Genomic DNA, 18,869 nt, shown 5'->3' on the forward strand with positions numbered 1-18,869 from the left:
ACATGTCCAACAAGGATGATGTGGGTTCTTCCCAGCTGCTCATCCCAGGGTGTGCTGACCCCCATGGGGTCCCCAAAATGCTCCCACCAGCCCAGGGGCAAGCTATGCGCCTCCCAGGACTCTCCCACAAGGTGCACCCCCAAAGGAGACAGAAGGCTCTGCAGAGCACGGAGGCCCTCCCTGGAGGCACGGGCTCCCCCGCCAGGTTACTCCGAGGCATTCGGGGCACAGTCTTGTTCTGGCTGTCTTTGCTTCCACCTCAGACTGTCACTGCACCACAGCAGGTTTGGGGTAGGAGGGAAAAGGGGTCCCGGGCCTCTGGCAGCCCTACAGCTCCCCTTCCCCAAACCATGACAGAGAAACGTGCACTGCAAAAACTCCAGCACGCGCCTTCAAGGACCTTTCCCACCAGCTGCCCCCAGGCCCCCCCCGGATCGCAGCCCACAGAGGCACGAGCACAGCTCTTCCTGTCTGCTCCCCTGTCAGGGTTCTCTGGGCACAGGCACCAGCTGTTGGCCTCTGTCTCACAGCAGCGCTCAGTGCGGAAGCCCCTGGCCCCACCCCCACCCCCACGCTCAGAGGACATCAGTGAGTTGCAGGCAGAGTTTAATTGCCTGACAAGTCCAGATTCGCATCTTTGATCTGAGAGCCTGGCTGGGCTGGGCGGTGGAGAAAGCCCAGGATTCTGGTGCAGACGGACCTGGGCTTGCATCCCGGCTTTGTCTCCTGCACCGCGTGAGCCTAGACCGCTGCTTCGCTCCCCTGAGCCCGGTGTCTTCTGGGAAATGGGGGCAGTGAGTTGCATCCAGCTCCCAAGGGGCCGTGTGAGGGGGTGATTGCGCAACGTGCACCATCCGTGGTGGCCTGGTGGCGGCAAGGCCTCCTCTAGGGGATTAGCTGTGCCCAGCAGTGAGTGGTTCAGCCTCGGCTCCTGGCGCCGGGGTTTCTGTGCTATGGGCATAGTAAGCACTTTGCATGTATCCTAATCCTCACCATGGTCCTCGGAGGAAAATATCGTCATCATTATCAACAACAACACCTTTGTATAGCCCGGGAAACTGAGGCACAGAGAGGTTAGGAGGCCGGGCCCGGATCACACAGCTGGTGGCGGCAGAGCTGCTCTTCGAACCAGTGTGTTGGGGCCTCCTCCAGCTCCGCCAGTGAACCGCTCTGGGGTCACGCCAACAGAGGAAATCGACAACGAGATGTTCTTCGGTGCCATAAAAGATGTTTGCTGAGCTCCCGCTAGAGAGTCAGGAGAAGTGGGCTCAGCCCCACTGTTGGGTGCTGGGGAACGGCTCTAAGGCCCCAGGCCGGCTGGGGCGCTGTGCTGGGACCCAGCAGCAGGGCCCTGCCCGTCACGTCTTCCTCCCCAGCCCGCTCACCTGGCAGGACATTTGAACAATGATTAACTACAGCGGACAGGCCGGTGCAGGCTGGGGCGGGCATGAGCTCACCCCTTGCACAATGGCTGCCACACCTGCCTGCCAGCTCGGGGGCGACTTGGGGTGGGGTGGGGGGAGGCGGGCAGGGCCAGGCAGACGCCCAGAAGCTGAGGAAATGGCCCTGGGAAGGACGAGGGACAGCCCAGCTGGATGTGAATGCGATCACCACCGCATTCTGCCCAGCCCCCACCCAGGCCTCCCAGCGCGTGGAGCCTCTACCAGGGGGGCTCCTGGGCACCCCGGGCGTGGACGTCAGCCTCAGTGCTCAGTGGGACCAGCCTCACTGGAGACTTTCCTACCACAGTGCCACCGGAGCCTGCCCCATCTGCTTCAGCTACACAGCAGTGCTCCCCAGACTGGACTGGAAGAGGCAGGATCTTACCCTTGGGGCCCCCGCCCGAGACACAGAGAGCTCGCTCCTCTGAGCTCCCTCCGCTGGCCTTTGCAGATTCCAGATGGAGACATGCCGCCCCCCCCCCCCCACCCCTCACCTGCCCGCCCTCAGGAGCGGCCCAGTCCCCGGAGGGGCTGTGCAGTTAACTCACATTTGGACTGGGCCGTGTCCCCACGCCCTCGTCCAAGGCTGGGCCTCTACTTGTTTGTGGAATGGAACACTAAAGTCCTTTGTCCCAAATACACTCTGTGCCCGCTTCAGTTCCAGCTCCACTGCCCCAGAAGTCTGGAGACGTTTGGGACGGGTGCATGGGAGGCGGCGCGGAGGGGCGGACGACAACTTTCTTTGAAGGAGGGAGGGGATTGGGGGGTGCCACAGAGGGGTTTGGCTCTCTACCCACCCCCACTCCCATCTCTCAATATTCTTGAAAGGCCCATTGCTGCTGGTCTGGTGAGGGGTCTTAGCTCCTCTGAGGGGGTCTGTCGGCCTCGCTGGGTGCCCCTCGGAGTGCTGCCCCCAACCTTGCTACAGTCGGGCCTGGGCTCAGCGGGCCTAACGGGGTTGCCCAGCCCCTCCCCACAGCCTAGGGACACTGTGACCCCAAAGACTCTCCAGCAGTAAACAAAGGGTGGGCTTCTCGTGGCCGACCAGTTGGGCCTTGTTTTGTCCCGGAGTCCCCTGGCCAAGTTTAAATGCCCCAAGTTCTGGGCCATGTACTTGGGGCACCACATCCCATTTATTTCTTAGCGGACCACCCCACCAGCCTGGGCGGAGAAGGCCGGGGTCTCATCCTCTCAGAAGCACGAGGGACCCCTGCCCTGACCCCTCCCGGGGATGAGAAGAGAACAGAAGGTGCTCCCCACCCGCAGGAGCAGGGCCTCAGGGGGAGACAGGCATGTGACAAAACGGCACAGGACGGGGGGAGACCTCCCGGGGTTCAGGCCTGTCCCGGCAGCCGGGATGGTGAGCTCTGACTCCCCCACGGCACCTTCTGTATCCCAGGCCCAGTTCCCAGCAGGCCACGTGTGCTTGCTCATCTGTCACATGAGCTGCGCAGCAAGACGGGAAGTAGGTGATGTCATGACCCCCGCTGGAGCCGAGCAGGGAAAAACCGAGAGCGGAAACGGGGAGGAGCTTGCCCGAGGGTGTGTGAAGCTGCCGGACAGGGCACCTGTGCTCTTCGGCGGCCGCGCTGTGCTGCCTTTGAAGCCGTGGAGTCGGGAAGGGCAGTCAGGGGCGGCGTGCTAGACCGACTGCCTGGCCCGAGGTGTGAGCGGAAGGTTGTCAGAGGAGCTGTGAGGGACGGCCTGGACGGAGGACACAGGGTCTGCCAGGCCGGGGGCCATTGACAGTGAGTGCCCCAGGGAGGAGACAGGGGCAGGGATTCCCGCCCCCCTCCACCTCTCCACGATCGGAACCTCCTGTATTCAAAGTATCATAGGCGAAATTTCAGTGCACACACAAACACCGTAAAGACTGAGTGGTGGCCTGTCAGAAAGCAACCCCTAATGCAGGAGCTGGCTCACTGGCAAACTTTTTTTTTTCCTTTTAAACATCACTATGTGGTTGCCTCTCACACGCCCTGCACTGGGGACCTGCTCCGCAACCCAGGCGTGTGCCCTGACTGGGAATCAAACCAGCAACCCTTTCGTTCGCAGGCCGGAACCCAATCCACTGAGCTACACCAGCCAGGACTCCCCATTCCCCGACCCAACACTGGCAAACTTTTCCTTGAAGAGCCAGATGCTCGATATCTGAGGCTTCATGCACCACGCTTCTTCTGTCACAGCCACTCCTCCACTCCGCCCTCGGAGCCCCAAGCGGCCACGGATGACAGCATGTGAACAAAGGGATGGGAACCAACGCAACTTGACCTGTGGACCTGGAAACATTACATGATTTCCAAAATAATATTCTTTAAAAGTGTTTAACCTGTGTAACATGTAACAAGTGTCTGTAGCTCACAGGCTGCATAAAACAGGCACGGGGGGCGGGGGGGGCGGGATTTGGCCACGGGCCGCAGTTCGCCGACTGCGCCACGAAGGCCCGGGCGGTGAGAGTGCACGGGCGTCACGGAGAGCTGGTTATGGAGACGGACCGGCGCCCCTGGAGCCCCGGGAGTGGGGAGCAGGCTTGGGGCCGGATTGGAGGAGGCTGGGCCCACCCTCAGAGGTGTTTTCAGGGCCCCGAGAGAGGGTGTTGTCACAGCAGGGCCAGCCCCAGGCTCAGAGAGTCCAAATGTCACTGGGCCCCCGAGGTGAGATGCAGGGGTGCGCCTCTCTGAGCTTCAGTGACCTTGCCAAGTCCTGTGAGAGGGGCCAGGCGCAGGGTAGGCAGGCAGTGGCCCTTGCTAATTCCTATAATTGTTTTGACATTTCTTGAAATTTTTAGGTGGAAACTTGTTGGGACATGGGCTTCTGAAGCATCTCCCTGGGGACCGTGTGGGGAACAGGTTGGCATCTGAGTGACAGCAGTTGGCCACCAGATGCACCCTCTGTCTTTCTCTCCCCTCTGCTCTGTGCTGGGAAAACTGACCTGTGTGGACAGCAGCAGGCTCCCCTGCCCTCCCACGGCCAGAGGGACTCAGCCACTGGGAGACCTGGAGGAAGGTGCAGGGGAGAGAGAAGCATGAAGGTCAAGGCATCATCTGCTCTCTTCCTGCAGGTGCCCACCAGCTGCAGACTTACCTGTCTAGTTCTAGGGGTCTTCCTACCCCCCTAGTCCACGTCTTCATAAACTCCTCACCACTTATCTTAATGTGAGTGCTGCCTGGCTGATTGATTCAAAGAGCATGAGACTGGAGAAAGATACCAGTTAGGAGACCGTTGCCACAGTCTTCATGAAGAAAGATGAAGCAGTGAACCGGGGTGTTGGTAGTGCCAGGGGGGGAAGAGCTGGAGCCAAGGCACATTTGGAAGAAAACAGGCGGAATGAGGACCGCAAGGGAGGAATCTCTGGATATGGTGCATCCCTGACTCAGGTAAGTGGGAGCCTGGAGATGCTGAGGGAGGATGCCCTCGGGCAAGAGCAGGTGTCTGGAGTGGAAATACTAAGTTTAGGTGGTGCCTGTGGGAGGGATATCCAGGTGGCGAAATGCACAGGTGTACCCGCAGCCTTGACTTTCTAACCACCCACTTTCCCCAGATGAGCCATAATGTCAGAAACGGCCTGGGGTGCCCTAGAGAGTGGTCATTGCGTAAATGTTGGCTGGCCTTTTTCTTCCCTTGCAGATGCACAGAGAGGGCTCTCAGCTCCATGAACTTGGCCAAGAGGAGGCATGGGGGCAGGCTGAGGCCCCTAGGAAAGGTCCAGAAGGACCCCACCCCCAGAGGGACCGTGGGTTTCCTACAGCCAGAGCAGCCAGCCAATCACATCGACAGAGGACGCTCTGGCCCATCAGCCAGGGAGGCTGCACATGATGCAGGGCCTCCATCTGGGGGACATTGGGTTTACACCTTCCTCTCAACCACCCGTCTCCTGTGGCTTGCAGGAGGCAGGAGGTCGGATCCAGGCCTTCGTCCAGAATGGTCCTGGTGGTGCGGCAAAGCCACGCGGGTGGCGGGGGAGGAAAGACCCCTTCAGACGTCTCCAGGTCTTCGTCTCCTCCCTCACCGGACCGCCTTCCGATGATTTCATTGTCCCTCCAGAAGCAAGCACTTGACTGAATAGTTCACTGAGTCACCGTTCCGTTTGCCTTCTCCCAGGAAATCAAACACTCGGGTTCTGACTCTTCACAGTTCTGACCACAGCTGAGCTGTCCCCAGCCCTGGGATGGCCATGCAGGCTTCTCGGCTCCCTCCCACCCTTGGGCCGCTGAGCAGTTAAAGGCTTATCCTATACTCACTGCCTGGGAGGGGGTGGGTGTTGGCACATGCGGCTCCCCGTTTGCCCACAGTGGATTACCGCATCTTCTCCCGAGAAGCCGGCCTGCCTTCGAGCCCACCACCCCCTCCCCTAGCCCCAGCCCACAGGTCTGGCGTTCATTAGTGTCTAGTCGAGGCCTGATTCAGCCGGGAGCTTCCCAGGCAGCCCAGCAGGCAGACAGCTGATGCTTCAGGCAACCCTGGTCTGCCCAACTGGCTGGTCAGACCAGACGGTCACCCAGCGTAGGAGGAGCCGCTGGGCGGAGACTTCGGTTTGTATAAGGAAGGGGACGCCGCCATCCCCATAGAGTGTGGGCTCGCCCAAACATTCTCAGGGGACCCTCTGGGGCCCCCAACAAGCCCTGAGGAGGGGCCCCGGGCAGGTTCAGAGGTGGGGGCCTTTAGGGCCTGGGCTCCCTGGGCTCTGCTCAGCATCCACTTTCCTGTGTGCCCTGAGGTTATGGCACTGAAAGCACCTTCTCCTGGGAAGATCCGCTTTCGGCTGGGATTCCCCCGTGGATGTCCTGAGCTTCCAAGGCCACCAAGCAGCCTCCGTGGCAGCAATGCATGGAAGGCCACGGGGGTCGGGGAGCCTGGGCTCTGGTGCCCCAGGGTGGACACAGCCGGGAAACAGCTCTGCTTAGAGGGTGGGGCCCCCAGGGCTCCCTCCGGCTGTGCCTGGGGCACTTTGCAAGGTCAGGAGCCCCAGCGGTGATCTGAACAGGAAGTCCTCAGGTCACATCACATGTTCCATGTCACAAGCCCCCCATTTAACCCCTTTTCAGGAAGTCATCAGTCTCACTGGCAGGGTGGGGGAGGAGCGTGGTGTTGGGACTGTCACAAGTCTGTGGCACCCAGCTGTCCCTCCCTCGCACCTGGCGAAAGTAGTGGGTAGCAGCCCGGGGCGCCCAAGGCAGCACAGCATGGGGGGAAGGCCCCTTTGAGGGTAGGTACCTGTGACCCTAAACTCACCAGGGGCTCCAGGGAAAAGGAAGAGGGGTGCCTGGCAACAGAGAGCCCAAGGCTCTGCCGTGAGAGCCAGAGGGCGCCTGTGTGTGTGCAGGGTGGCGAGGGCAGTGAGGAGCAAGGGCCCCGCCCCCTCCTCTCTGTGCCCATCCCTGTCTCATCTCCCTCTGGGTTCCCAGGCAGTGGCCAGACCCGAGATCCCGCCAGCAGATGGAATCCTTTGTCCCACAGACAGGAGGGCTCCGCAACCCCACTCCCTGCCTTCCTCCCGCTGCCCAAACCGCAACCCCACTCCCACACGCCCCAAGAAAACCTGGGGGCCGGCGTGACGACCGGGAGCGAAGGGCCACGCTGCTTCCGTTCACAGCCTTAGCCCTCCCCTGGAAGGCTCCTAGACACTCCTGGAAGTTTCTAGAGTCACAGACAGATCCTCTTGCACTCCAGGATCCAGTTCAGTGGCCGCCTCCTCCTGGAAGCCCACCCGAGATGGCTGACAGTCTTAGAATCCACCGCTGAGAAAGGAATTCAGAAAAGCGGGGGCCGGAAGAGCACGTGGGACAAGGAGGGAGAAGGAGGAGAAGCCACAAGATTCTTCCTGGGGGTCTTGCTCCCCACAAGGAGGGCGCCTTGTTATGTGGCCCCAAGTCCTGAGGGTCCCCCTTCCTTCCAGGTGGCTGCCCATGCAACACAGGGAGCTGTGGGGAGAGGCAGCAGGGAGAGGGGCGGCCCTCCTGAACAGGACGAAGGGAGCATCCAGAAGGCTCTAGGGAAGCTGCCCCGCCCCCAAGGAGGTGGTGCCAGGTAGGTGGGGGCACATGAACTCTGCAGTCTGAGCTTCCCTGAGGGGGTGGGGGCAGAACCAACCAACCCTCACAGGAAGTCGTGTTGGAGCAGGTCGGGTAGGCTGGGAGTCAGGACTCCCTGGAGCCCATGTCATCACAGTCCCCTGAGCCCATCACGTCCTTGGGGTGGCCTGCTGTGGCCACTGCATCAACAGGGAAATCGCTCCTGGAGGACCTGCACCCACGCTGGCACCACCCAGAGAGGCCAGAGGCTGGCCCACCCTGCCACCAGCTTGCTTCCCCCGCAGGACCTCGGCTTCCTAGTTTCCTTTATAAATGTGTGTGTGTGTATATATATAGACATACATATATACACACACACATACATACATATACATCCATATATATATATAGAGAGAGAGAGAGAGAGAGAGAGAGAGACTTTTCCCATGGGGAAACCCTTCTAGGCCAGCCCGAGAGCCCCTCCCCTCCGAGGCCCACAGCCCTCAGCAGGCATGTCCCTCCTCCCCTCACTCCTGCGGGGCTTAGAGTCCAGCTGGGTGCCAAGGGCAGGAACCCTGATGTGTCTTCCCAGCAGGACTGGGGACAGGGGACCCCTCACTGTGGAGCACCTAGTCCAGGTCAGGCATGCTGTGGGTGCTCCGGGCGACTCCATGGAAGACCGGGTCCTCAGCTCCAGCCCCTCTGCCAGCCCCCCTCCCTCCACTCCCCACTCCACTGGCCTGGGGAACTGGAGTTCCCACCGTGGGCTCAGCCCTGCTCCGGGCTGGGCAGGCGGCAGCCCGGCTTCTTCAGGCCGCACAGACCCGGGGCCTGGTCTTAGCCACTGACCTCCAGGGAGCTCCCGGCAGCCCGGGGGTCGCTGGCCACTGCAGCTTCCCTTCGAGGAACTAACTGCTGTTCTGTGAGTCAGGAATGGCCCAGAGGAGAGGTGGCCTCATGTGATAGCTACAGTCACGGAGGGCGGCGTCTCTCTTTCTCGGGGGGAGCATTCTCCTTCCATGGAAAGGAGGTCCCCGCGGCCCACGTTACTGCCTGCGGCCCCACCAAAGCCATTCCAGACGGCCAGCCCAGGCAGCAGGAAGAGTGTCGGGCAGGCAGCAAGGAGACTTGGGCAGTCTCGGTTCTCCCCTGACTGGCAAATCACCCTCCTTCTCTGATCCTCAGTTTCGAGGGCGTGGTGTCCAGAACCCCAAGAATCCTCCCAGTTTTGTGACTTCCAGAAAACCCAGGACAGGGAGCAGTGCCAAGGCGCCAGCCATGTCCTGCAGGGTCCCTTGAGTGGCATGCTGCCTTAGTCCCGGTGGTGGCCCAGGCGGCGGCACGGGGCCCGGGGGTGCTGGGAGGGAGACCTGAGGCCAGACAGCCTGAGTTCCGGCCGCAGCTCTGCCTCTCACTTGCACGTTAGGTAACTTTCTGACCCTGTGTGACTGACGAGGTGGCCTGGGGCCCGGGAGGGAAGGAATGCACCCAAGCCCTAGGTCGAGTCCCTGGGCCTTCGGGCTCTAGCTCAGCCCTTGTCCCCTCCGTCCCCCCCTTCCCCAGGGGACTCACCCTAAAAGGGCGATGGTCGATGGTCGGAGGAGGGCCCAGGTGCTGGGGAGGGTGTCAGCTTTCAAGGGCTGAGAGGAAGGTGACCGCCCCTGCTAGCCAGCTGGCAAGGCCCCTCCCTCCACCCAGGGGCATCCGTGGTTATGCTGGTGACTCCGTGTGCCTGGAGGTGGGGTGGGGTGGGGTGGGGGCCGGATGGGACCACTTGGCGCCGGCGGGAATTCCCAGAGGGCCTCCCCAGCGGTGGCTGGGGCCTCCGTCCCAAGCCTTTCATCTCCAGATGCCCGGGCCTCCCCACATGGTGCCCAGAAGGAGCTGGGGCTTCCCCTCCTGGAAGTGGCCGCCCCCCTCAAACCCCACAGGACTGTCAGCAGGAGGTGGGGGTTAGAGCGGGGCTCCGAGTAGCTGTGCCTCCCACGGCCCTTGAAGTGTGTGTGAGGATTTCTGGCTTCACAGGGCTCCCTCCGCCCCTCCCTCCAAGCCCCTGCCACCCTTTCTTTTCAGGGCTGTTTATTCACAGGGGCCGGTGGATGGGGGAAGGGCGGAGGGCGGTGTGTGGGCAAATGGAGCCCTCTCCCCGGGCTGCTGGAGGGAGTGCCGGGCCAGTGGGGCCTCGGCGTGCACTGGTCACCGCTCGAGGGCTGCAGCACCTGTTTGAGGTCCTCCATGCTCATTGCAGTCAAGGCCATGTCTACTCACGATGCCCTGCGCCCACAGCGCTGGGTCTGCCCAGAGAGGACGTGTTGTTTCTAGTGTGTTCAGAGATGCTCCCTGCGTCCCTGACGCCCCAAGGCTGTACCTGGGGTCACCTGCCCCTGAGCAGAGTTTGGGTGGGAAAGGGGGCTTGTGAGGTACACCGCAGGGAGACTCAGCTCACAAAGTGGCATTCCCTCAGAGCCGGGAGAGCCTTTTGTCCCAATGTCTGAGCCACCAGGCGGTGACCACTGGCACATGCAACCAGGAGCCCAAGGCCTGGACCCATCAGCACAGGGCCCGCGAGTCCTGTGGCTGCCTCGGCACCAGCCCTGAACCGTCTCGGGAAGCCACAGAGAAACGCTGCCCCAGTTGGGAGTGCCCTCCCACCCAAGGCAAGTCCCGCCCTGTCAGTGCGTCCCTCCGGAGAAGGATGGGTGGAGGGCCCGGAGCCGAGCCACCACCACGGCCACTCCAAGTCTCCAGACACTAAAGCCTATGGGTCAGTTCCGATCGGAGGGCCAGGCGGGGCCAGGCCAGGCCCTGGTAGACTCTGGGATCAGCCAAGCCTTTCTCTCCTTTGAGGTCTCAGACGCTCCCTCCCCCGTGCATCCTGGGACGGGGGGGGGGGGGGGGGGGTTGCAGTAGGAGGGGACTTGGACTCCCTCCTTCCAGCATGCTCACAAACCCGCCCCCCCCCACACACACACAAGACTTTGGGACATGGAGACCCAGGACCTAACCTGGCTGTGGCTCTGACACTGTGACCTGCGTGTGACCAAAGCTTTGATAGATTAAGCCCCCACACAATCGGCGTCTTGGCTCAGTGGTCACCAAAGGGCCCGTGTCCGGCGATCCCATCACTGTGTCTTCCTTTGGCCCTTTTCCTTCAGCGCCCACGCTCCTCACCCTCACCCAGGCCCAGGGTGTGGAGTGAGACACTCAGAGGGGCAGATGGGCCGGCAAATGAACCGATGCCGTGCAAGGTCCTTTCTTCCCCTCCTTCCCTTCCAGCCCTCCGACCGCCCCCCTTCCCCAGCTCGCTGCCTGGCTGGGGCAGAGCCCAGGTGTTTTTCATTAAGAGTTTTATTGCGGATTCTCAGGCTCCGGTGGAGGAAGGCTGCAGGAGCTACCTAATCCTCCACCCCACCCCCAGGCTGAGCCAGCACAGCGGTCAGGTGACCGAGGGGCCTGTCCCCTCCCACTGCCGGCCCTTCTGGGGCAGCCTCTCGGGTCACCCAGGACCCAGCTCCAGGCCCCAACCTCATTCCCTCCCACCCGTCATTCACCCTGCAACAGCCAGAGCATCCTTCTGAGAAACAAAGCCACTTATTCCGTGCCCTTCTTTAAAATCCACCAAAGGCTGGGGGGAAGCGGGGTGGCCGTGGGAGTCAGGGAAGAGGATAGGGGAGTGCCATGGGGAAAAAGACAGGACAACTGTAACTGAATAACAACAACAAAAAAATCCACCAAAGGCTGCCCTTTTTAAAAAACAGGACAAAGAAATAAACAAACAAAAAAACTGGCTCTGATGTGTAGCGCTCGCCAGTTCCCGTGGTGTAAATATTCCCACCATGGTCGGCTCCAAACCACCAGTGTGAGGTCCCAGGACTCAGTGCACAATCGGCTCTCACAGCCAGGAGAGTGGGTCCAATTCAGCGCTGCCTATTTCCTTCACCCTTGACTTTGACCTACAAAGCCTTGCTTTCCTGGCCCCAGGTATCCCTCCGGCCTTATCTCTGCTTTCCTGTCCCCAACACAAACACTGAACACTGGGTGTCACCGGTGGGTCCCTGAGTGCACAGGCACTTGCCCAAACACCCCTCTTCTGTCCCCACCGGCCAGCCCCTTTGAAAATATTCTATTCAGATGTTCCTTCCTCCAGGCCGTCCCTCTAAGTCCTCGCCTGAATTAGTGCCCCTTGTCTGGGTCCCTAATACTGCCCGGGATGTCTTTGTTATTTAACAATCTGTGTCTGTCCTTGCCATAAAACTTTGGGCTCTCCAGAGGCCGGGCCTGTGTCCTGGGGTCTCTGGGCCCCAGCCCCTGACCCAGCAGAGGCCTCAGTGAGGGTGCTGAGGCTGACATGTGTGGAGTGGTGAGCTCAGGGCCCAGGGCTGCAGGAGCAGAGCCACCTCGGGGCCCCAGTCCCTCTCTGGGGCCTTTCCTGGTGGAGGCCAGCGCCATCTTCTTGGCCCGCTTCCCAGGAGAGCTGCGGCACAGGAACCAGGGCTCAGCCCGTGCTCACCTCCCTCCTGGGGCAGGGACACCCCCAGATCCCGGATCTGCGCCACACTGGTGTCACCCCCAAAGTGCCCTCTAGCACAGAGGGGTGCAGAGCTGCTCGGACTGGGCAGGGGGGGGAAGCGAGCTCCACCCTCTCCCAGTTGTTTGTGTCCTTGTGACCATGGTTTCCTGCAGGGCAGGTTATCATTATTGACTTTGGCACCGGCACCCAGGCATTTCAGGGAGGCCACTGGTTCCCAGGCCTGGGAATAGCCTCGGGGCCTGCTGGGGCCGCCTGGGCCTCGGAGAGCCTCCCCCACATTCTGTCCAGGTGGTCCTTTGTGGCCAGAACAGGTGAGTCAGGAAACAGCTGTGGTCCAGGGCAGTGCCATGGGCTTCCAAGCGACAAAGACCTGGGTTTGCATGTCTGCCTGGCCACTCGGTGATTGTACAAAGTAGCAACTTAGGACCCCTACTTCCCCATCTGTAAAACGGAGTAGTGGTACCTGCCTCTCAGGGGTTTCGAGAACAGGACAGTAGCAGCGCTGTTTACGGAGTGCTTGCCAAGTGCCCGTGGCAACATGCGGGGTTTATGGCGCAGTTTACTTGCATTATCTTCGGGAGTCCTCCCTCGGCCCTGTGACCGCAGAGCTGTCGGCCCCATTCCACAGATGAGAACGCTGAGGTTCCGAGGCATTTGTGGTCACACAGCAAGCCTGCTGCTCCTGCCACCGTGCCGGAGCTCCTGCTCCTGCCACCGTGCTGGTCTGTGTCCCTAAAATCGGAGGGCAGCTGTGAGCCGGCCCCGCCGGTTCTAGGTGTGTAGTCGATGGTAGCTATTATTAGCGATCACCCAAAATCCTACTGTCAGACCAGTACTAGGAGATGGAATTTTTTAAAATCTCACTCAAAGTCTGCCCCCTTTTCCACTCACTTTGGCTTGAGCATTAGCGTGAATGTTCACAAAGTCCGGAGCTTCGTGGATAGTTCTGGAGCGCCGCCTGTGTCCCGGGCCCTCTGCTCTGCACAGCGAAGGGAGCGGGGCCCAGAGGCCTGGGCTCCCTCAGGCTCCCAGCCCTTCTCGGGGGCGCCCCCAGCCCTCCTCCGAGGCGCCCTCAGCCCATGCCCCCTCCCGCCCACCCCCCAGCCTGGCCCCGAGTGGCCCTATTTCTCTTTAAGGCGGACTCTGGATCGCTTCAGCCTAACGCGGACTGATGTGGGTCAGTCGGCAACTATGTGCTGAAATACTGGAATTTCTGAGACGTTTCCAGCGTTTATGGGACCATAACATTTGAAGCGGGAACCTGGGAACCATCCCCGACACCTCCCGCCTCCTTGTCACCCCACCCCTCTCACGCCCCCCACCATCAGGGAAGAGGGTGGGGCACACACTGCCAGGCAGGTGGCCCAGCGGGGCTCAGGCCCAACTATGTGGCTTAAGAACACAAACCCTGTGTCACAACTTTTGGGGAGGGCAGTCAGCGGGGGGCTTTTTGCACTGACCCGAGTGAGCCCTGGACTGTTGCGCAAGAAATCAATGCACCGGCGGGGCGGGGCCGGTCGGTCTCCCTTCCTGAAGGTCTTCCCGGCACCCTTCCCCAAGGCCGCTGCTGGCTCGGTGCAGCGCTCCTCCCACAGGGGCCCCCTGCTGGCCCCCGTACAGCGCAGCCAGGGCGACGTTTCGGAGGCCAAAGCCACACCCTCGAAACCATTACCATGCTGGGCAGTCACGCCAATCCGCGAGGAACAGACAAAAGGCCCATTGGGAAAAATAGACCCCAAACTGTGCAAAACAGTTCCCCTACGAAATAAATATCCAAGCAACCCCGTGACGTCATCTCCCTCCGCCACCGCCGTGGAAAAAAGCAAAGGGAACCGTGTGTTGACACATGTAGTGACAGGGTCAGGGTGGTCCCTGGGACGTCCACGCGCGGCCTGAGTGCGGTGACAGCGGTGGCGAATTGGTGAAACGTCCAGAGGGTGCTGGCTAAGAACACCCTCTTCGATGAGAACTCCCTGCTAAGAAAGGTGCAGATCCCTAAGAGCTCAGGGCGTCTGAACCAGACGATGCGGCGCCGTGGCTGCATCATTCCCGCACACGCACAACAGCAAAGCCTGGAAATCACATGGGCCCCTCCATCCGTGCACGCCGCTAGATGCTCGGCAGACGCTGGGAAGAATGGGGTAGGCCCGAGCCCTCGCGCTGCCGCCGAGCCAGAGCCGGAGCTGCGCACAGCACCCGCGCTCCGGTCCCACCCCTGAAGGGCACAGCACGGACCGCAGCTCACGAGCACAGGCCTGGAAACACGCCCGGAACCGCACAACGGCGCCCGCTAACGGGAATCGCCTTTGGCGAGCGAGACAAGTGGGGAGAGGCTTCCGCTTTTCACGGAGGCTTTTCTGTCCAGTTCGGATTTCTCGTCATGTGCACGGTGTTTGAATTTTTAAAATGGCATCAGGGACTATCTGGGTGGTGGGATTTGAAGCCGATTTTGTTTTCTTCTTCACACTTTTCTGTATCAAAAGAATCAAAATCGATGTGTTTAAATGTTGCAAAACGAAAACTTTCCCCACCCCTGGTGGTAAAGTCCGCTTTCCTGAGCTCCTGCCGAGAGGGCTTGTGGGGCCAGCCAGCTGCTGGTTCCCCTCCTGACCCCTGGGTCTCCCACAGCTGACCCCACCCACCTTCCCCACCCCAAAGCCCCATGCTCTCCCGTGCCTCTGGGCCTTGGCTGGTGTGCCACGCGGTTCCATGCCTGGAATACTCTGCCCGGATTGCCCCTTGACTTTGCCTCATTCATCCTTAGGCCGGAGGCCAGGCTCCCCACACCCAGGCCAATGCTCCTCGACGCCATTAATGGCCTTTCCACTGGTCAGCCCCCTCACTGCCTCACAACAGCCCTGAAGGTGCAGACAGCGCCTGGGTCACCAAGGTCACCCAGGGCCCGGCCTACAGCAGACTGCATATGCATTTGCCCACTAGACTGGAGGAACGAGCCGCTGGCACCCCAGGCTCACCCCCCAACGCCCGCCCCTGTGTGGGGTGGGATTCCCGGGCCTGGCCCCAGGCGGCAGGCCTTGGGCCTCGGAGGCAATCTGGAGGGGCAGACAAAGCTACCAGACTGCGCCGCCCGATCGGCTCCAAGGTGGCTTTTATTTCCTCTTCTGCGGGTGCCAAGTCCCTGAACAAATATTTTCCTGGAGTGGTGGAGCAGCTCAGCTCCCCGCCTGAAGTGCTGGAAACACCGCTGGGTCGGGCGGGCTCCAGGAGCCAGAGGAAGAGCAGGGTCTGGCGGCAGCCGGAGGAGGGGTGGGCAGGGCTGCCCGCTGGGCGGTGCCCACCCTCGTGCCCGCGGAGGAGGGGCCCGCGGAGGAGGGGCCTACCGCTAGGGCCCCGCAGGCCTAGGAAGCAGCGGCTCCCTCTGCTCAGCGCGAAGGGCTCTTGCCCTGGGCCTCCCTGCCCGTAAATCAGAATCCTCTGGGATGCTGCAGAACACGCAGGCCGTGTGGGCCGCCCTCCTCTCTGCGCAGAAAGCTGCGGTGGAGTTTAAAGGAACTAATTAGGATCTCAGAAGTCCTTTTATAAGCTTCCCCCACCCCTGTAACTTTCTCATTACAAAATAACACACAGAGTGCACTCATCTCGAGTGTGTGACTTAATGACTTATTGACATACACATACGCTCTCGTAATCACTGCCTGCATCAAGCCAGAGAACATTCCAGAGGACCTTTCAGAGAAGGGTCCTTTGGGTCGCTGCCTAGACAGTGTCACACCCCCAGCTTCTAGGACCATCTGTCGTTTTGCTTGCTCCTGAACTTCCTGTGCGTGGAAGTGCACCCTATGAGGTCTTGTGTGTCTGGCTTCTTGCACTTAATATATTACTGCCTGTGATTCCCCCTGTGTTGTACGTGGGGCAATGGTCTGTCCTTTTTACTTGCTGAGTAGTATTCCATCGTGTGAATGCACCACAATTTGTTTATCCACTCTCCTGCTGATGGACATTCGGGTTGTTCCCATGTGTGGGCTCTGCCAAAGGCAGCTGCTGGGCACACCCTCACGCACGCCTTCCGGCAGACACACGCTCTGCTCTCCTTCTGCCTGGACCGTTGGGCAGACAGATGTCGAGCATTCGTTTCCAAAGTGCTTGTGTCGATGGGCACGCTATTCAACCACACGGGACAGTGCCGGTTGTGTCACACGCCCTCCAAAGGCTGTCTTTCTCCAACATCAGTCTTTCGGCGGGAGGGGTGTCTTGCACCATTCATGAGCCTCTAAAGTGGCCTGACTTCCAGGGCACCAGGCGGCCACAGGGAGCACCCGAAAGGCAAAGGCTGCCATGTTTGCAGTGAGCCCCAGCTTCTTTGTAATAAAGCATCTGCCCTCAGAAAGCATCCAGGATAGGTAGCAGGAGGCCAGTGTGGGGACAGACACCTGCGGTGACATGACAGGAGCTACCAAGGGGTGACCCCGGAGCAGCACAGAGGACTCAGGGCCTCCCCCTCGAGAAGCTCCGAGTCCATCTGAGTCCATCCTGGAAGCTGAGCAGGCGAGGGATACAGCACTGCCAGGGCCTGACTTGGGGGCCTGTCACCCTTGCACCCCTCCGTGCACCCTGAGCAGGGCTGAGCTGGTGTGGCCCAAGGGTAGGCACTGGGTGCTGGGGAGGGGGAGGGAGAGAGCCAGGCCAGGGCTGTGTCCTCAGCCAGGCACAGCTAGCAGGCTCCCAGCCCAGGGCCCTCCCCGAGTGCGCACTCCAGAACCCTGGGGCTCACCTACGGCCACCGGTGGGTTGAGCAGAGAGAGGGGGGTGGGGCGCCATGCTGGTGGGAACACGGCCCCAGAACTCCGATTGGAGGAGCGGTTCCCAGACCCATTTAAAAGACTTCTCTCCCTGATGCTGCTTTGAGGTCCACCTGCCATCCTGGGAGGGGCCATGAGACACCCCCACGCCCAGCTCTGGGATGACTGTCCCTCCAGCCCCACCCCGACTGCCAGCTCAGAGGACAGCCACATCCCGGGCACCTCTTCCCTCAGGATCCCCTCAGGGTACCTGTGGGAGGGCAGGGTGCCCCCCGGGGAGGGGGGGCAAGCCTCCTTTACCTCCTAACTAGTTCTCAAACCTGGTGCTCCTCCTCACCCCTCGCCACGCTGTCCCCCCATTGTGCTGTCCCCACATCTTCAGCGATTCCTCCTCTTTCCCGAGGCACCCAGTGGCTGCTGGCTCTGCCGAGGCGCTCAGAGAGGTTCCAGGCAGAAGGACCTGCAGCTTCCTCCCTGCGTCCCAGCCCACCTCCTCCCACACCTGCTTTCCCTTCACATCCCGCACGGAGCCTCTGGCGTCGCTGTGTTTGCCGAAGCTGTGCCTCCCGCCTGGAATGCCTCCTCTCGCCCTTGTCGGAGGGGCCCGTTGGGATCTGTCCTTCGACACCCCGCCCGTGGAGGCACCGCTGTGACCCGGATGCCAAGCCGGGCGCGGTGCCCCTGCGCCCCACCAGCCCACACTGAGCACCGCCGCTGAAACTGCCCTCACCTGCCTGCCTGCCCGGGACCGCAGGCTCCCGGAGGGGTGGGCTGTGCACCTTTGTTTTGGATGCGAAACCCAGTGCTACCCCGAGCAAGCAGGACAGTGCAATTCAGGCAGAAGCTGGCTGCAAATTAAGAAGGCGTTTAGAAAATAACTTAAGTGAGTTCTTAGTGGAAAATTCAGCAAGTCTCTCATCCCGGCGCAATGTGGAACACACACACCCAAGCCGCATGGACACGATCCAGAGGGAAAAAATGAAACCGTGCTCGGTTGCTCCACTCCAGGCATGGGGCAGAGAGCATCTTGGGAAAGCGGGAAAGAGGGGAAGAGAAGGAAGGGTCAAGGTCATGGGAAGTGGGGCAGCAAGTGAGGCCTGAGGAGAGATGGGCAGAGAAACTCCTTGAGATCAGGACTTGAGGACAGGGTTTCAACTGCTTCGCATTTTAGCTTCTTTACTGTTAGCCTCAGATACTCACGGAAGCCTGTGCTACAGCCCCGCCGGTCTGGGCGGTAGCCTGGGGAAGGGCCTGGGTGTGACCCAGGAGGAGCAGGAAGCGGGCAGGGAGGACCCAGCAGAGAGAACAGGGTGGGACTGGGGTGCAGCTTAACCTGTCGGGATGTGACGGAAGCAGGTGGCCCCGAAGGCTGGGGTCGGGGAAACTGCTGGTACAATGGACATCGTCCCCAGTCTAGCGCCACCCTCAGTGTGTGCGTGGCCCATTGTGGCCGCAGGGGCCAGGCTGCCCTCGTGCAAACCCCAGGTCACAGCTCACCGGCACACGATCTCAGGCAAGACCCTTCCTCTCTGCACCTTGGCCTGTCTGTAAAGTGGGATCGTTAACCATACTGCTATCTTTTCGGCGGTGAGCGAAATGGCCCAGGCACGCTGTCCAGTAGGGCCTGGCCTGTGCATATGCTCAGTAGGAGCATTCAGTAAATCCAGGTGGCCTCTTCCACAGTTGTGCCTTCACCAACCAGCCCAGGGACCAGTGGAAAACAAGCACTTGGTGTGTTCAGTGTTTGTGGAATGACCTGAGGATTTCGTCCCAGCCTCCAGCTGCCCGGAGCCTGCAGGCCCTGCCCCCCACCCACCCGCAGTGCACCGGGACACACCTGGGGGCTGGCATCAGGGGTTGGCCTGCACCCAGGGCCAGACTTCAGGTCAGGTGCCAAAGGCCGCAGGTGGGGAGACATGCCCTGAAGGGACAGCTGAGGGGCTGGGTGGGGGGGGCCACCAGGTGTCTCAGGAACACTGGGGCCCCTGCAGTGTGCAGAACTTTTCCACCATCCCCGCCCCACCCCCCAATTCCCACTGCAGCTTTTCCCTAATGTGCAGGCAGTTTGTCCTGACCTTTGGTACTTCCGACAGTCTGCTGGTGAGTTTTCAGGAGTCCCAGGACA

Source organism: Phyllostomus discolor, chromosome 6 (assembly GCF_004126475.2).
Source record: "Phyllostomus discolor isolate MPI-MPIP mPhyDis1 chromosome 6, mPhyDis1.pri.v3, whole genome shotgun sequence".
Taxonomy (NCBI): domain Eukaryota; kingdom Metazoa; phylum Chordata; class Mammalia; order Chiroptera; family Phyllostomidae; genus Phyllostomus; species Phyllostomus discolor.